Source organism: Mastigoproctus giganteus, chromosome 7 (genome assembly GCF_048544385.1).
Source record: "Mastigoproctus giganteus isolate SK-2022 chromosome 7, ASM4854438v1, whole genome shotgun sequence".
Classification (NCBI taxonomy): Eukaryota; Metazoa; Arthropoda; class Arachnida; order Uropygi; family Thelyphonidae; genus Mastigoproctus; species Mastigoproctus giganteus.
Window position 1 is genome coordinate 127723596 of NC_143581.1, and position 19936 is coordinate 127743531.

Here is a 19936-nt window from a genome sequence, read left to right on the forward strand (position 1 = left end):
TTTCAATAAGATTTATTATATATGAATGAATACATATTGGGCTTATTGTCTAAGTTTGCATGTAATATGATGGTTGGCAAGCTATTTAATCACTGTAATCAAGTTATGCTACTGCAAAATATCTATGTAGATGGGATGAGAAATGGCAGTTGAAGTTTAATATTGACAAATGAAAGGTTGTTTGTGTGGTGTCCATTAGTCCTAAATTAAGGTACCGGGTGTGGGAGGGTGAAGAATGATATAGAGCTTGGGGTAATTATGCCATGAAATATAAAGTTCTCTGATCAGTGAAGATAGACTGCCAGGGCAGCTCCTGTGTTGATGACATTCAGAAATTTTGCCAGCAGAGATCAGTAGTTGAATATACCATTGTATAATGCAAAGGTTAGGTCACATCTTTGGTACTGCACATCGGTTTGGAAACGTCATTTTAGGAAGGATGTAGATCTGATGGACTTCATATAGAGAAAAGTAAGATTGATGAGGGGAGAAAAAGGGTGCTCTTACCAGGACACAGGCTTCAGTTTTGCAAATTGCAGTGTCTGGAGAGTAGATACATGCCAGGACATCTGAGTGAAGTGTTTCAGGGCTTGAATGGAGCAATCTCAGTGCTGATTGCATCCTTCCTCTTACTCAGACTACGCACATTAGAGGGCATAAATTTAAATGGTGAAGGAAGGATTATTATTAGCTATACGGTGCAAGGAAACCTGAGGCTTAATGTTGCACCAGCCAAAAAAAAATTCCTGAGAGAGAGCTTAGGACCCTGGGTGTGCTAAGCCCATACTCACCAGATGTGAGCCCCTGGAGTTAATGCAACAACATAGCAGGTTGGAACAGTCTCCTATGTTGTGTTGCAGAGGTGTTAGTTTGAATAAATTCAAAAAACTACTAGTTTTTTTTTTTTTTTTTTTGGTTGTGTGTATAAGCTTGCTCTTGTTCATCATTTTCCACTACTACTAATAATAATTTTGGAAGGATAAAGTACAATGAATAACATTGAATTGAAAGTGGTAGAGTGTGATTTCTGACTTTTAATAACTTGAACAAATTTCAGTGCATAAGGAAAAACAATGAAATAATGTGTAAAAAAAGAATGAGGACCCAGAATTACTGGAGTCCAAAACAATTGGAGAATACCCTCAGTATTCAGCTTTCTTGGGATCAAGATTGTTCAGAATTCTATACCTCCTATAGGCTTCCTAGAGGGAAGCCTATAGGAGGTATTGAGTGGACATTGTTTGATATGGTAGAAAGTAATGTACCGTGATTCTTGATATTAGAGTTAAAATAAAAGTAGGATGCTAGTAAATGAACTTTCTATTTAGATTCAGAAGTTGGAGTATAGTGGGATAAAACTTGCATCCAACAAATTTTGCAAGAGACCAGAAAAGTCAACTACCAGTTGACGGTTTCTACTCTTTATCTTCAAAACTGAGTTTGAATTAATTAGCACTTTTTGTTATATTTGTTGCAAGCTTTGATGTAGGTACAAAATAAAGCTGGAGATTTGGATACAAGCTAAATGCATTATGCTATATTCTTGAACACCCTTTGCACATTTATAGGCAAATCCAGATTTAGAATCCTAGTATGACTTTTTCTTACATTTGGTGAGGATGGGCTTGGCACACCCACGGGTCCTGAGCTGGATATCATCATGCTTCTCTTTCTTGGTGATTCCCTTCTACTTCTGACTCTCTCTCTTTCAGTAATTCAGAATTTTTTTTTTTTTTTTGTCATTCAGTATAAGCCTCAGGCTTCCTTGCACCATATGGCTAATAATAAATTGAGGGTGAAGTGTGGAATAAAGGATTTCATTCCCATTACACATGTTATTAGTGGGGGGGGGGCATCTCAAGGTTCAAATTTACTGTTTACAGTTCTGCATTCATACACTATGATGAATACAGAACATGCAAAATGACTAGAAACGAGTATAGTGCTGTTTTATGCAGCACTACTCGTGTATGAGTTCTGTTATGTTTAGTTTTTTCTGGCTACTTTACTACTAGGAAGCAGCAATCAAAGGATATGATTTTCAAGCAACCTGATCAGAGAATGCATTTAATTTATGGGCATAATATACGTAGAAAGATGAACTTGCTCCCACGTAATCCTAGTATGACTTTTTCTTACATCCACATGATTCTGATATTTGCATGAGCTTTCTTTCTTTTCCTCATTCACCATTAAATGTGTCCCTTTAGTGATGACAGTTTAAGTTCGCTTGCAAGTGCACATTCTGTAATTTTCTGAGCTCCTGTGTGAATACACTTCAGAATTTTTATCATCCAGATTAGCATCACTTGGATCCTATGCCCACAGCCCAGGTTCCAGACTAACTTCAATGGAATCCAGCGTGTTTTCAGTGCACTGCGACCCATGGAAATTCGGAAAGGGAGGGGAGATCCTTGTGGTTGAGGAGCCCAGCTTAAATACACCACTTTGGCCCCTGCTTTTGACAAGACTAGTGGTCCTGGATGGGCTGGCTAGGATCAATTGGCTAGCAGGTTCACCTGCAAGGGTCAACCATGTCAATGCCATGCCCCTACCCTCATGGTCTGAGGGACAGAATTCAGGCTGGTGGCAGTGCAGGTATGGTGCCTTGGTAGTCCTGGCTTCCCACTCCTTTATTTCTTGCCAGGTAGTAGGCGTCTTTTAGGGCTCCATGGTGGGTGAGGAGCCCGGGCACTTAACCATAACAAAAACTAGTATGAATCTTGATAAATATATTTCTTCAGGGGCTGCAACCCAGTCCCTATCTACAAGTAACAAATGAAGAAACAAAGTCCCATGGCACCAAAGAGACAAACTAAAATGTGATCAGGGGCCTGTCCCAGGATTATTAATCATTTATTCGACCAGTGAAAAGCCTATCGAAAAATGTTGCTTGTTTTTTATTCAGAAATGGTTTAGAGAGATTAGGTTCGCCTAAATCAGTTACAAAATTCTGTTCTGAGGACCTCTTAATCAAAACAAATGGTAGTCATTCTGAGCAGCTACTGCGAGCAACATCTTTCATAGGAATACCAATAACCACGACACCACATAGAACACTTAACTCATGAGAGGTGCCATTTCAGAGTGGGACCTTCTCAAGGTTACTGAGGAGGAAATCATCTCTGAACTAAAACCACAGGGAGTGATTGCTGTTAAGAGAATTAATACATCCCATCTGGCATACATCCCAAAGCATTATCCATGCAACTACAATTCTGAAAACAGCTACCCAGTTTCCAAAACCCTGGTGGAATGCATCAGAAACAATTCTGACTTTCAATTCATCGTCTCCTAATGAGATTAAAGCTGGCTACATCAGCTGTTCAGGCCGTATGTACCAAATCCTTTATGGTGCTTTAGATATCAAAAAATGGACATTTCCAAATGGCCTGCTGTGAAGTCCTTGCATGCACTCAATGCAGTGCAAAACAACATGTTCGGCTACAAAACCCATGAAGCAACATAGTGTTCAGCTACAACCACAAAGCAGCATTATGTTTAGCCACAAGAACACCCAGCCTACTCACCAGCATGCCAGAGGTGGAAAGAAAGAAATTCAATGACTTAAGGCAGAGCCAAACATAGCAGCCAAGGGAAACAATGAAATCTATAAACATCAAACCTACTTAGGCCCAGAAGGTTGCAGAGAGAGGTTCCATAGGAACTCGGCAAAAAATTACTTTGCAGTAATTTTTTGTTTTTAGAATAACTGTATTTTTAATAATTTTTTTCAGAATATTTTTTATTGCAATAAATTTTTATTTAAAACTTGAATTCAAGTAATTACAGTACAGTCGGTCCTCGTATAACACATGTTTACATTACACGAATTCGATCATACACGATTTATAAATAGGGGAACGATATCTTATATAACACGAACCGAATTCGCTTATGCACGATTCGCCTTTGTGTTTACAAGAAATGGCGGCCCCGAGTGCCAAGCGAGTGATCTAGCGATTTACAAAGCGAATTTGAAAGCGTTTTTCTAAAGAGAAGTTGATAAAGAGATTTCCAAAGGCTTTACTTTCAAAGTTATTTATTTTCTGGCTCTTTGTAAATAAAGAAGGAAGCCTCCTACAAGAAAGGAAAGACACCTTTCTTTTGTATATATAACTACTTTTCTAACACACTAACCACTAACCTTTTATCGCTTGGTCACTGGTGGCACCGCTCCTGCCTCCACGTGGCGGGGCCGGTAACCTGGGGGATAAATCAACCCTCGGGGCTAAAAGGAGCAGTAATGGAAACGAATGAATTTCCACGTCTAGAGCCCAAGAGTGCTCAATATGACAATCGTGAACCCGACCATGACTTTTCTACCTCTAAGAGAATGAAAAAAGATGCAGGCAGACAGGAATCACCAGCTTTCCTGATTATCCATTCTCTGTCGGCACAGCCTGTTAGCAAGCTCTCCCCTTTCATCATCCAACGATGCCTTGAACATGCAGCATCATCTCCAAAAATGGTGAAACGTCTCCAATCCGGGGACTTGTTAATAGAGACTTCTCTCCCAAGACACTCTGAACAACTACTGAAACTCACCACTCTAAGCGGAATTCCAATACAAGTCACTCCGCATAACACCCTGAATTCATCCAGAGGAGTGATTACTGAGTGGGATCTACTGAACGTGTCTGAAGAAGAAATAGTACAAGAACTAAAGTCACAAAATGTAACTCAAGCAAAAAGAATCATGATACGAAAAGATGGTACCTTAGTCCCAACACGTAACATAATTCTAACTTTCAATACACCGAATCTACCAGCATCAGTCAAAGCAGGTTACTTAAATTGCCGTGTTCGACCCTTTATCCCAAATCCCCTAAGATGCTACAAGTGCCAGAAATTTGGTCACTCCCAGACAGCATGCCGTGGCGTTTCAACATGTCCAAACTGTGGCTCCACAACTCATACCCAGTTAGAATGCAAAGCACAAACTCCACAGTGTCCTAATTGCAGGGGAAGCCATCCAGCATACTCTAAAGAATGTGACCTCTGGAAGATAGGCAAAAAAATTCAAAAATATAAGACTGAAAATAAAGTCTCCTATCAAGAAGCTAGGAAACAAATTAAACTAACCATGCCAAATAGCTCTTATGCCTCGATTATCCACTCTCATCAATCAGTAGCATGTCAGACGGAAGTGTCACTCTCTCCAGATAAATCGATTGCAGACTGGGCTCGATCAGTTCTATCGACCCAGTCTACATCAAAGCCAAACACAGTTGACCAAAGTATGAATACACCTATCACAGTTCCAACCCAAATCATAACCCAAGGTAAAGTAACAGAAAAACCTCAAAAATCAGATCCTGTCGAGGTTAATCAACCACCCTCAACAAGGATGGATACCGACGATACGACTACCCAAGACCTCCTTGAATTACATGCAGATGATGAAATGGAAGATAGCAATAATTCAACACGCCCCAATTTCCCCAGAAAAGAAAAACCTAAGCTGGATCGTCACAAACAACCCACTTATAAAAAGCAGTCAGATTCATCTCCCTCTTTCAAATCCAAATAATGGAACAGATCATCCAATGGAATTGTAGAGGCCTTCGCAGCAACATCGATGATATCCATGAATTAATTCACCTATACCGACCTCTTGCAATGTGCTTGCAGGAAACGAATTTGACACCTCAGACCTCAATCAAAATCAAAAATTATACCTTGTTTAGACAAGACAGAGCTGACACTAACAGTGCTCACGGAGGAGTAGCAATACTCGTGGATTCAAGTATCCCCTCCAGACGCATCCATTTACAAACCTCCTTAGAAGCTGTTGCCACTCGCGTTGTAAATGGTATTACACTGACACTGGTTTCAATCTATCTTCCACCAAATCATCAATATACCATTCAAGAAATCGAAGATCTTGTCTTGCAGTTACCATCTCCCTTTTGTATCCTAGGAGACTTTAATGCCCACCATCCAATATGGGGTTCACCTATATCAGACAAACGAGGGAAGCTTATTGAAATGTTGATAGACAGGCAAAATTTAACTCTACTAAATACTGGCACTCCCACATATATCCATCTCCCTACAGGTACAACCTCTACAATAGACCTTACCATTTGTTCCCCAATCCTCTTTCCAAGTATAGAGTGGGTAACTCTAAGCGATCCTTATAGCAGTGATCACTATCCCATAATCTGCAAAATTCAAACATCCTGTTCCTTCCCAACAGAAAATCCAATGAAATGGAAATTTTCAAGAGCTGATTGGACAAAATACAGAACGCAAATATCATTTGACAACTACATTATTCAGTCCTGTTCCATCGACAGTGTTACTGAGCACATCACAAATGAAATTCTGTCAGCCGCATCCGCTACCATTCCTCAATATCAAGCAAGAAATAGACGAAAAACAAATTATTGGTGGAATGAGGACTGCAACCATGCGAAAAAAGAGAAAAACAAAGCCTGGAACCTTTTCCGCAAACACTCAACCACCCTCAATCTTATTAGTTATAAACGTCTTAGAGCAAAAGCTCGTTACATCAGACGTAAAGCGAAAAAAGAAAACTGGATTAAATTCGCCTCGTCAGTGAATAAAAATACTGATATTAGATTAATCTGGAGAAAAATAAAATGTTTAAACAGTAAATTTCCTCCTTTATCCACCCCACTACTGAACTGGAATGGACAGGAGCTTTCTACCCCTACAGAAATATCAAATGCACTGGGAACCACATTTTCTCAGCTGTCCTCTTCTATCGCCTATGATCAAACATTTCAAAAACTTAAACCAATTGCAGAGAAATCCAGACTAAATTTCACTGACAATTCCGCTTTACCTTATAACAAACCATTTACCATGCTTGAGCTGCAACAATCCCTTAACAACTCAAGAAACAGTGCTGCTGGCCCAGATGGGATATACTATGTAATGTTGCAAAATTTGGATCAGAGATCACTCTCATTACTGCTCATATTTTTCAATCGCATTTTTTCCGAACATACCTTCCCAAGTTCCTGGAGTCATTCTTATGTACTAGCAATTGCAAAGCCCGGTAAAGATCATTCTGTTCCGCAAAATTACAGACCAATATCCCTTACCAGCTGTCTAAGCAAAACCCTAGAGAAAATGATACATCGCCGTCTCACTTGGTTCCTGGAGTCCCAAAACTTGATTAACAACAACCAATTTGGATTCCGGAAAAATCGATCTTCATTGGATCTCATGATCAAAACCGAGACAAACATTAGAAATGCTTTCGTCAAGAAGGACCATCTCGTAATGGTCTGTCTTGATGTTGAGAAAGCCTTCGACACTACTTGGCGATTCGGCCTCTTAAAAGATCTGCATTCTCTTGGCCTGAGAGGTAATTTATCATACTTTATCAAAAATTTTCTACATCAGAGATCCTTTCAAGTCCGTTACCGGGGAACCCTCTCTAAGATCTTTACCCAAGAAGAAGGAATTCCGCAAGGGTCGGTTCTCAGTGCCACTTTATTTACAATGAGAATGAACCACATAATTGAACTCATTCCGAAAACTGTAGATTCCTACCTCTTTGCAGATGATCTCTCAATATCCTGTCATTCTCAAAACATGCATTACATTGAACGCCAGCTACAAATATCAATTAATCGCATCGTGACATGGATGACAGAAAATGGTTATAGACTGTCCAGCCAGAAATCTGCTGCCATACACTTCTGTAACAGACGAAATATGCATCCTGAGCCCGAGCTCCACTTGAATAACCAACTTCTTCCCATAGCTAATTGTATTCGTCTACTAGGATTATTTTTCGACAACAAGTTAAACTTCCAAAAACACGTTGAATATCTCCGGACAAACTGTCAAAAGAAACTGAACATACTCAGAGTTTTATCAGCGACAGCATGGGGAGCAGATCGTAACACCCTGCTTCACCTATACAGAGCCATAATTAGATCACGCCTGGACTACGGGGCGCCTGTTTTTGATTCTGCTAGGGAGAGTGTTTTATCTCGGCTCAACCCTATCCAACATTCAGCTCTTAGATCAGCATTAGGTGCATTCAGAACATCTCCAGTGCAAAGTTTATATATCGAAGCCCATGAACCTCCTCTAAATATCAGAAGAAAGATGTTGCTGTTAAACTATGCAATCAAGATCCAAAGCCAGGTAACCCATCCTAATTGGTCAATACTTCATGATCCGCTGTATATGACCCTGTATAGAAACAAAACACAGACAGTTCGGCCTGCTGGTATTAGGCTAAAACATCTAACAGAAGATTGGGATATACACTTCGATAAAATCTTGCAAGATCCTATAGATCCTGACCCTCCATGGTCTGACATCACACCATGCTGTGACAAGTACTTCCACCAGTGGGGTAAACACTCTCTATCAGACTTTACCATCCAACAGCTGCACACTGAGCATGGTCAACATTATCCTGACTTCGCTAAAATATATACAGATGGGTCGAAATCCGAGAGTGGATCGGGTGCAGCAGTGGTACTCCCTGATAAAATAGTTTCTCAATCTCTTCCGACAGAGTGTAGTAGCTACACAACTGAATTATTTGCCATAAAGCTTGCATTAGAAAATGTCTTCCATATGTCAATTCAAAAGAGCATAATTTACACAGACTCGCAAGGTTCCGTATTAGCATTGCAAAACAATTCCCCACCTACTCATCCGATATTAAAGCTCATCAAAACACAGTTGATACGACTTAAAGAGCATCAGCAAAAGGTTATCTTCTGCTGGATTCCAGGCCATACCGGAATACCAGGGAATGAAATTGCAGATGATGCTGCCAAAAATCCATCCAGCCCAGCCCCAACGAATTCGCTAGTACCTGTCACAGATTATAAAATGAATATACAAAGAATATGTAAAGATCAATGGACTCTTCAGTGGCAAACACAATTCCAAAATAAACTATTCCAACTAAAACCCTTACCAAAATTATGGGCTTCTAGCTCTATAGCAAACAGACAAGATGAAGTAATTCTAGCCAGAGCCAGAATTGGACATACTCATTTAACCCATCTGTTTCTTTTGTCAGGAAATGATCCTCCCCAGTGTAATCATTGTCATACACCACTCACAGTCAAACACATACTTCTGGACTGTACTCTATATAATAATGCTCGACTAATGTCTTTCAATTCTCTGTCAAATTTAAAGGAACCTTTGTCACTTCACCATATCATAGGCGAAAATTCAAATCTTGCAGAATTCTTCTCCTTTCTAAAACGAATAAGATTGTATAACCGTATTTAACTGCTTATAAATCATCAAACACAGAGTGTATGCATCACTTCCATAAGTGCAATATGGCCTAAGTAGCCATTGCACTTTAAACCCCAACAACAACAACAACAACAACAAGAAATGGCAGTCGAATGCAGAATCACCCCAACTGAAAGCAACACGATAGGAATAAAGAGAAGATTCTGAAAATGTATTTATGTGTTTTATATCAGTGAAGGGGAAACCCATTTCACCATAATAACGTAAAAACCAAAACAATTCCAGCTATCGATATAATCGCAAATGCAATTAGATGGAGTTTACTACCAGTTTATAACAGATTCCACTAGCAGAAACGAAACTGGAAATTGTTTTATGGCAGTAACCCCTAGAAATGTGCTTTAGTAAAATGTGGGGTGTTAATAGTGTATCTCGGCCTTTACGGTGTTGTTTATTCAGTTGCTATACGCGCGCAGCTTTGTTTATGTGTATCAAGCCTGCCTCCTCGTTTTGTAATTGTGCTTTATTCCCTAAAAATGAGTAAAATACTTAAAAGGTGTGAAAAGGAAGCGTCCTGGTGAAGACACTGCAGATTCAGAGAGAAAAAGAAAAGCAATTATCGATAAACAGAGGCGGACTGAGTCAAAAATTCTTACCCGGGAATATTTATAGTGGCCTCATACTATGGTTTATGGCCAAAATCACTCCGACCCACCGGGGTTTCCCCGGTAAGGCTTATGGCCAGTCCGCCTCTGTCGATAGAGAAAAAAATATGAAATTGTGAAACGCTTTGAGCGAAATGAAAGACCATGTGATATTGCACGTGCTACAGACCTAAATGAGGCAACGCCGAGAATTACAAAGAATGCGGAGAAAATAAAAACAACTTTCATAGCGGGAACAACTCAAAATGTAATTAAAATCCATTAGATTAAGACACAAGAATTGGAAGGGATGGAACGGCTGTCATCTGTTTGGATAGAAAATCAAACAAAAAACAAGTTTGCTTACGATAGAAGCAAAAGCATTAGCAATATTTTATTACGTAATAGTCGTAATAAAATACGTAAGCATTTTATTACGACTATTTTATTTAATATAATAAATTTTTTACGAATAAAATACGTATTTTATTCGTAAAAAATACTTTTTTAGTATTAAAAAAATACTAAAAATACTTTATTATAATATATTATATTTTTTATTACGTATTTTAATCGTTAAAATACGTAACGATTAAAATTACCCGATTATTTACTGTGTTTGGTAATGTTTTGGTTCCAAATGTGTGTTCAATCTTGGGTGGTCGGCACCTAACCCCACTTTTCCCATAGGGCCTGTTGTTTATATTGCACGATTTTGCATTGCACGAGGTTTTCTAGGAACACAACTATCGTGCTATACGAGGACAGACTGTACTTGTTTTTTTTCCCTTACTTTATTGCACTTAACTGTCATCAAAATTTATTGAGAAAAACGTTTGTTTTTGGAATACCGGTATCCCGATTTCATAAATTAAAAATACCGGTATTAAGATTTTGACCGATATTTTGTAAGTCCTATCTGTGAGTCTATGCATAATTCAGCAGAGTAGTGTGCAGCAGGGCTCCCACGCCTGGGTTTTTCCATCCAGATCTGGGTTTTTTGATTGTCATCTGGGTTGGTAGGTTTTTTTCACAAAAATATCTCATTATCTGGGTTTTTTCGGTAATTTTTAATTTTAAGTCAAAAATTTATTTTTATTTCTTGTAAATACAATAAAATTTAATACATTTAATAACAGTTTACAATATTCTTAATTGTATATTCTAACAATACTGATCATAATTTGTAATATCTCAAGTGCTTGTACAAAATACTACAAATGTAAAAGGATTTCAAAGTTTTCACAGGGTTCTACACTATGGTTTCCATTCGTGTTACTAACATGTATGCGCAGCCTATTGAGCAGGCGGAAGGCGGTCTTCACTGCACAGTCTTTCATGATCGTTCGTGGTATTATTGCATTATTTGGTGTGATTTTTAAATTTATGCGTGTACTGCATATAGTGATATAATAAATTTAAATTGTAGTGACTATTTCTATTTTATGTTAATGGATTAGTGCTTTATTTTTTTTTTATAGAACATTTTTAAATAAGGTAACTGCTAACTAGCCATACCCACAAATTGCCCACAATGTCTGAAACTTGTTCCCCACAGAGAAAGATGAGTAAATGGTGGTATACTCAAAATTTTAGGAATGAATGGTTAGAAGATCCGGAATTAAAGGTTGAAGGAAGACAGTAATGAAAAAGGTGTGTCTTACTGTATTTGTTGTGAAGTGGAATTAAAGAATGCCAATAAATCGATGTTACTAGCACATAAAAATACAGTTAAACTTTAAAAAGTGCAAATATTGCTAAGACAAGTTCAACGTTAGACTCGTTCTTCACAAAAAGTAAACCTACAGAGAATGAAGAATTAGCAAAGGCAGAGTTAACAATTGCTGCACTGATTTCTGAGCATAATATTCCATTTGCTCAATGTGATCACCTTATAGAAGCATGTAAGAAAGCATTTCATGATAGCAATATTGCAAAACAAGTTCAGATAAAGGCGATTTAAGTCTGTTATCTTATACAAGATTGCATAGCCTATCGTGAAAAAATATACATTTCTAACATATGCAGAAACAACAAGTTTTCAATGATAATAGATGAAAGTACAGATTTATCTTTATCGCAAGTTCTAGCTGTTGTTATTGGATATTTTGATATTCAAAAACTTGATGTTGTAGATGTATTACTTGACACTGTTTTGTCGAAAATGGTACTTCAGAAGGGATTTATCAAGATGTAAAAGATCTTTTCATCGAAAAAAACATTCAAATATGTAATCTTATTGGCTTTGGAAGTGATAATTGTGCCACTATGATGGGTACTAAGAGTGGATTCCAGTCATTACTAAAAAAGGATATACCATCAGTATTTATAATGGGATGTGTTTGCCATTCTTTTGCATTATGTGCTGGTCATTCAGTCAAGGTACTACCATCATATCTAGAAATATTTATAAAAGATATCTCTTGTTATTTTTACCATAGTAATAAAAGATTAAACGAGTTCAAAATGATTCAAGATGTTGTAGATACTGCTAAGCATAAAGTCCCCAAATTAGCACAAACATGTTGGTTATCCCGTGGCAATGTAATAAAAATTATTATTGAGCAGTGGGATGCGTTAGTTCTTTATTTTCAGTCTCAATCAAAAATTGACAAAATCGATGGTGGAGAGAATATTTACAATACTATGATCACCAAAGGAACTAAGCATATATTGTTGTTTTTAGGATATGTACTGGAGAAAATAAACTGCCTGAATATTGAATTTCAATCTGAGCATTTCAGATTGCACTTACTTCATTCAATGGTTTTAATTGAGTATAAAAATATTCTTAGTTTTTTCATAAAAGAAGTCATTACTTCGTGCAAAGCTGGTTGAAATTGATCCAAGCAATGCAATAAATCATAAGCCTCTGAATAAAATATATTTGGGAGGCCGTTGTATGGCCTAATTAAATTCAACACCACTTGGTGACAGTGAAAGCAGGTTTAAAAATGATTGTTTAAAATTTCTTGTTGAACTTTGTATGGAAATCAGAAAAAGATTTCCTCTAAATGACAATGGAATTATCGCCAGTCTCAATGTTCTTGGCGCAGCAGTGATACATGATTGTGCCAAATTGCCATCCTCAATTTTCCATTTAGCAATGCAGTTCCCTCTCCTTGTTTCTGAAGACAAAATAGATCTTCTAGATGATGAATGGAGATCATTTCGTTTAAATCAAGATTTAAATCTCTTACAAAACCATCCCTAAGTTATTATTATTATTATTATTATTATTATTATTATTATTATTATTATTATTATTATTAGCCATATGGTGCAAGGAAGCCTTAGGCTTATGCTGCACCAGCCAAAAAAATTTCTGAATTACCCTGTGAGAGAGAGAGAGAGAGAGAGAGAGAAGTAGAGGGGATTCATCAAGAATCAGAAGAATGATGATATCTAGTTCAGGACCCTGGGTGTGCCTAGCGCATACTCACCAGATGTGAGCCCCTGGGGTTTTGGTATCTGTTATGTAATGTAAAAGATGGCTTTAATAATTCTAAATATGAGATTTTATCTAACTTTATGACCAGTCTAACTATTTTACCTCACTCTTCGACAAGCGTAGAGAGAATCTTCTCCCAAGTAAAACATATAAAAACAAAAGCCACAAACTCCCTTAAACCAGAAACTGTGAAAGATCGATTAGTGGCAAAACAGGCGATAAATAGATTTAATCAAAATTGCTATATATGGAAACCTAAATCAGAATTGGTAAAAGAAGTCATACAAGGAACTTGTCGTAAAAGATAAGAAGAACGTTTGAAAAAAATGAAAGAACTTCAAAAAATAAATGTGAATGGGATGAAAATTCTGATTACAATTAAATAAAAGATATTTATGCATGGTAAATTTTATCTTATTTGTGTTGCTATACTATACGATGAAAACTAGGTTTTTTTTTTTTTTGTTTATTTAAGTTGCAATCTAAGTTTTTTTAAAATTAGTGAGTGGGAGCCATGGTGTGCAGTACTCCGCAGCACAGAGAAGTAAGATTTGTTACTACTCTTACCAGTGTTGCCAATTTAGCGGTTTTCCCGCTAGTTTTTGCGGAATTGCTTCAGATTTGGCAGATTAAAATATAGCGGATTTTTTAGCGGAAAGAGTATAAATGTAAAACTTTTAAATATGTTCAGCATTTTATATATTTCGGCAGTGTAACATTTAAATTAAGAAATATTTATTTAATAATATAAATATTTCATAATTGAAATGTTTTATTGATATACATCGTGAACAGAGAGATATCTTATTTCACAGTTTTTTTTTTTTTTTATAAAGCAAAGAATCGGTTTTATATTATTCTGGGATTTTATATTATTGCGGAGCAGTCGGGTACGGGGCATGATACTGCTAAGGGGGATGTATTTGTGTGTGCACGATGTAAGCAGTGCAAGGAAATCAGGCGACAACTCAGCGTTGTTATGGGCCTTTATGAGAGCTTGAAGGACAGGGTGGATGCCCTCGAAGGAAATAAATTGAGGGGCCCATCAAGCTCTCAGCTGCGCACACAACGCCAGAGCTTGCACTTGGTCATCATGCAACACAGAGGCAGCCCCTTAGGCAGAATGCGCTGGTCCCACAGGAACTAGTAGTTGTTGGTGACTCGACTGTCAGGGAAACGGGGAACAAGCTTTGTAAAAAGGATAGGTGGAATAGGACCAGGGTATGCCTGCCAGGGGCAAAGGTTGATGACGTTGTAGAGCGGATATCATCTTTTAAGGGCACAAAAGGTGATATAGTTGTACACGTTGGCACTAATGATATTAAGAGTAGGAGACCGGCGGAATTACTTAGCAAGTACAGGTCACTGTTGAAAAAAAGCCGTGAATTAGGGTTGAATTTGAAAGTGTCTGCAATACTGCCCAGACACGATAGGAGGGAATATATGATGAGAGCCTTGTCGATAAATTCGGCCCTGGAGGGATTGTGCAAGGCTCAAGGGGTAGAATTTTTTTCAGCCTGGTCTGTACTTGTTAACAGGAGAGACTGCTTCTACAGGGATGGGATACACTTAAATAGAAAGGGTGCAAAGAATTTTTGCTGATGCTGTCGAGGCAGTGTTAGGTGGGTCGGAAAACTACTAGTTGGGGGGGATACAAGGACTAATAGATTAACAGTAGCCACTGGCAGAGGTGGAAGTGATTCTTGCATTGTTCTATTGAAATGAGCAGAAGCCTGAAAAACAAGATGCAGGATATTTCAGAGACTGCTGGGAGTCATTGCGGTACAAGTAAACACATGGGCTGTGTTAGGGTAGCTAAGAATAGAAACAGGTGCATGCATACTTGCGTTTACACCAATGCTAGGAGTTTGGTAAAATAAATTTGATGAATTTGAGGTTTTGCTCAAAACATCAAAGGCAGATATTGTTGGGATATCAGAGACGTGGTGTCACACAGATATAAGGAATGCGGAACTGGAATTTGAGAATACAATGTGTATAGAAAGGATATACAGGACAGGAGGGGAGGAGGGGTTATGCTATTAGTTAAGAAACACATAAAATCCAAGGAAGTGAAGCCAGTCGACATCGATGGACAGGGCAGTGTCGAGTCAGTTTGGTGTGACATAAGCATAGGGAAATCAAAATTGAGAGTAGGAGTGTGCTGTAGGCCTAATGACTCTGATGAGTATAATAAGATATTGTACAGGGAAATGGAGTGGGCCAGTAAATCAGAGAGTCTTATAATGGGGGATTTTAATTTCCCAGATATTGACTGGAATTTGTGGGTTGGTCACTCACACACTAGCCAGGCTTTTGGTGATTTATTGGATGATTGTTTTCTACATCAGCATGTTCGTGAGGCAACACGAGGGAGCAATACTATTGATCTGATTATCAGTAGTGATTCTTCATGCATTAAGAATCTGCAGATAAATGAACCACTAGGTGGCAGTGCTCACAGTGTGTTGAAGTGGGATTTACTCAAGGCGGTAACTACCATCAGAGGTAAAGGGAAGGGTTTTTGTTTTCGTAAAGGCGACTATGATGGTCTGAGACATTCTATACAGTGGGACCAACTGATGATGTTACCAACAGCAAACTCAAAATGGGAAGCATTCAAGGAACTAATCTTGGAAGCTACCAGGCTTTACATACCAACTAAGAAATATTGTTCAAGGTTTAGGCCTAAATGGTTGTCAGATGAACTAATGAGCCATGTGGCAGAGAAGAAAAATGCATGGAATACATACAAATTAATCGGCGACATGGAAGCCTATGATAGATATAAGTTGGTCTGTAACAAAGTCACAAAGGAGATTAGGCAGGCAAAGGCAGACTACGAAAAATCTTTGGCAAAGGATGCAAAGAAAAACAGAAAAGAGTTCTTTACCTATTTAAACTCAAGAAGTAAAGGGATGAATCAGATTGGTCCACTCGATATTGATGGTTCAACAGTTGAGGATCCTGCTCAAGTGGCTAACAATCTAAACGAGTATTTTGCATCTACATTCACGCATGAGGAGTTATTCAGGAAGGAGAGTGATGTAGGTAAAGTAGACATTGGCAGTGAGCTAGATGATTTTGTAATAACTTAGAGGAAAGTGGAGGAGAGATTGTTGAGGATAAACATAAAAAAGGCACCTGTTATATTAAAGGGGGCAGCAAAGGAAGTAAGCAAACCCCAGCCATAATTATGAGAGCTTCTTTGGACTCAGGGGAGGTACCCATAGACTGGAGATGTGCAAATGTAACCCCAATTCACAAAGGAGGATCAAAGGCTGACACAAGTAATTATAGACCTGTTAGTTTAACTTCTGTTCCAGGTAAGTTAATGGAGGCACTGGTTAAGGAAGCACTGCAGGATCATGTAGACAAGAATTCAGTTATAGCTCAGACGCAGCATGGTTTTGTTAAGGGCAGGTCTTGCCTGACGAATTTGATTGGATACTATGATGTAGTCACAAAAGAACTGGATGCAGGGAATGACTTTGATATTATATATTTGGATCTTAGAAAGGCTTTTGATACTGTTGCACATGGAAGACTGTTGCACAAATTGGAGCAGTGTGGCATTGGAGGCAAATTGCTGCTATGGATAAGGGGATGGTTGAGTGGCAGAAGACAGAGAGTGGTAATCAATGGACACTGCTCAACGTGGACTAATGTTATTAGTGGAGTTCCTCAGGGTTCAGTGTTGGGTCCGTTGTTGTTTTCGGTGTTTATGAATGATATTGATGATGGTATATCAAGTTTAATGTGCAAGTTTGCAGATGATACAAAGGTTGGCGGGGTTGTTAAGGGCACTACTGACGCTATGCTGCTGCAACAGGATCTGGAAAGGTTGAACAGATGGGCTGAGAGGTGGCAAATGAAGTTTAACATTGACAAATGTAAAGTATTACATATGGGAAACAGTAACCCCAGAGCAACGTATCAACTCTGCAGTACTACATTGACAGTGGTGGAGAATGAAAAGGACCTGGGGGTATTGTGCAGGCACATATGAAGTTCTCTGAGCAGTGCAGATGAGCTGCAAGAGTAGCTCATGGTGTCTTGTCAATGATATACAGGAATTTTTCTAGCAGGGATAAGGAGGTGATTATTCCCTTGTATAAGGCAATGGTCAGGCCACATCTTCAGTACTGTATACAGGTCTGGAGGCCTCATTTCAAGAAGGATGTAGAGCTGCTGGAATGGGTACAGAGAAGGGCAACAAGATTAGTGAATATAACAAAGGGTTGCTCTCACGAAGAAAGGCTTAAGTTTTGCAAATTACAGAGTCTGGAGACTAGGCACCGTCGAGGTGATCTTATAGAGGTGTATACGGCTTTGAATGGTTTGAGCATGCTCAATGCCAATGGGATTCTTCCTCTTGCTCAGAATAATCACCTGAGAGGGCATAAATTCAAATTGAGGAAGGACGGATGTCAGATAGATGTGCGTAAATTTGCCTTTGGCCAGCGTGTGGCTGGTTGGTGGAACCGACTTCCATCATTTGTTGTTGAAGTTGATAGCCTAAACAAATTTAAGGCTCAACTGGACAGGTATTTCGAACGAACGGAGGGGTGAAATGGGAGTGGTGTGTTTTTTTTTTTTTTTTTGGCTGATGCTGAATAAGCTTGCTTTCTTGCATCATATGCCTCTACTAATGCTAATGCTAATGCTAATGATTCCCCTGAGGGGAACCCATCAATTACAATACGTAGTTACACTCGCGGACAAACAACATGACCGTTGGGTCATAGCTTTAAATTGTTCAATCAAATCGAAAAATGTGGATACGATACGGACACGGGCTGAAAAGTGTTGTAAAAATTATGTTTTACCTGAAGAAGTGCTTCGCAAAATTGGTACACAAGAAGCATATGGTGAGGAGGTATTGAATTTCGACTTTAATTAGATATTTATAGAAAATAGATATTTATTTTATATTAAAAACAGAAAATAAATAACTATTTATATGTAATATATTTTTTAAATCATTACAAACAAATGAAAGCCAAATCCTATTAATGGGTGCCATAAAAAAATAAAAAAATATATGCTTAAAAAAGTTAGAAAAAATGTATTAATTAAAAAATTAGAGAAAATCAAAAATTCAATTAACTTTCAAAACACAAAAAAATTTATCTTTCTTATTTATTTATTTCTAAAATAAGATAATTAAATAATTTTTCTTTAGAAAATTTTCTTCTAAACAGAAACTCAAATAGATAACCTTCTAGTAGACTATCCTGTGTTCCAAACTGGTATTTTAATTTTCCTTTGGCATGTTCGAGAAGTTCGATAAATTCGAGAAGGAAAGGGATGAATCAGATTGGTCCACTGGATATTGATGGTTCAACAGTTGAGGATCCTGCTCAGGTGGCTAACAATCTAAACGAGTATTTTGCATCTACATTTACGCATGAGGAGTTATTCAGGAAGGAGAATGATGTAGGTAAAGTAAACATTGGCAGTGAGCTGGATGATTTTGTAATAACTGAGAGGAAAGTGGAGGAGAGATTGTTGAGGATAAACATAAAAAAGGCACCTGGGGTGGATGGGATCTATCCAGTTATATTAAAGGAGGCAGCAAAGGAAGTAAGCAAACCCCAGCCATAATTATGAGAGCTTCTTTGGACTCAGGGGAGGTTCCCATAGACTGGAGATGTGCAAATGTAACCCCAATTCACAAAGGAGGATCAAAGGCTGACACAAGTAATTATAGACCTGTTAGTTTAACTTCTGTTCCAGGTAAGTTAATGGAGGCACTGGTTAAGGAAGCACTGCAGGATCATCTAGACAAGAATTCAGTTATAGCTCAGACGCAGCATGGTTTTGTTAAGGGCAGGTCTTGCCTGACGAATTTGATTGGATACTATGATGTAGTCACAAAAGAACTGGATGCAGGGAATAACTTTGATATTATATATTTGGATCTTAGAAAGGCTTTTGATACTGTTGCACATGGAAGACTACTGCACAAATTGGAACAGTGTGGCATTGGAGGCAAATTGCTGCTATGGATAAGGGGATGGTTGAGTGGCAGAAGACAGAGAGTGGTAATCAATGGACACTGCTCAACGTGGACTAATGTTATTAGTGGAGTTCCTCAGGGTTCAGTGTTGGGTCCGTTGTTGTTTTCGGTGTTTATGAATGATATTGATGATGGGATATCAAGTTTAATGTGCAAGTTTTCAGATGATACAAAGGTTGGCAGGGTTGTTAAGGACACTACTGACGCTATGCTGCTGCAACAGGATCTGGAAAGGTTGAACGGATGGGCTGAGAGGTGGCAAATGAAGTTTAACATTGACAAATGTTAAATCAAATGTTTCAAATCCACCTCGGGCTTGGATCAGAGTAAAATGCAAAAAATTTGGGAGGTGCATTATGGCCACAGAAGCTGATGCACAAAAAAAAAAAAAAGCTGTACTCTGAAAAATTTTTCGCCAACCCAGTGATCACTGGGTTGGCAATTGATCACAAGAAATCTAGTAATCATGCCACTGCATAAATTCATCAACTCCGTTAAACGGTTCTTGTTATTTTTGACTTGTTCCTCAGAATAAACTGCATTTAATATGCAATTTGGAAGTTTTTGTTTGGACATAATATTGAGGTCTTAAAAATTTTTAAG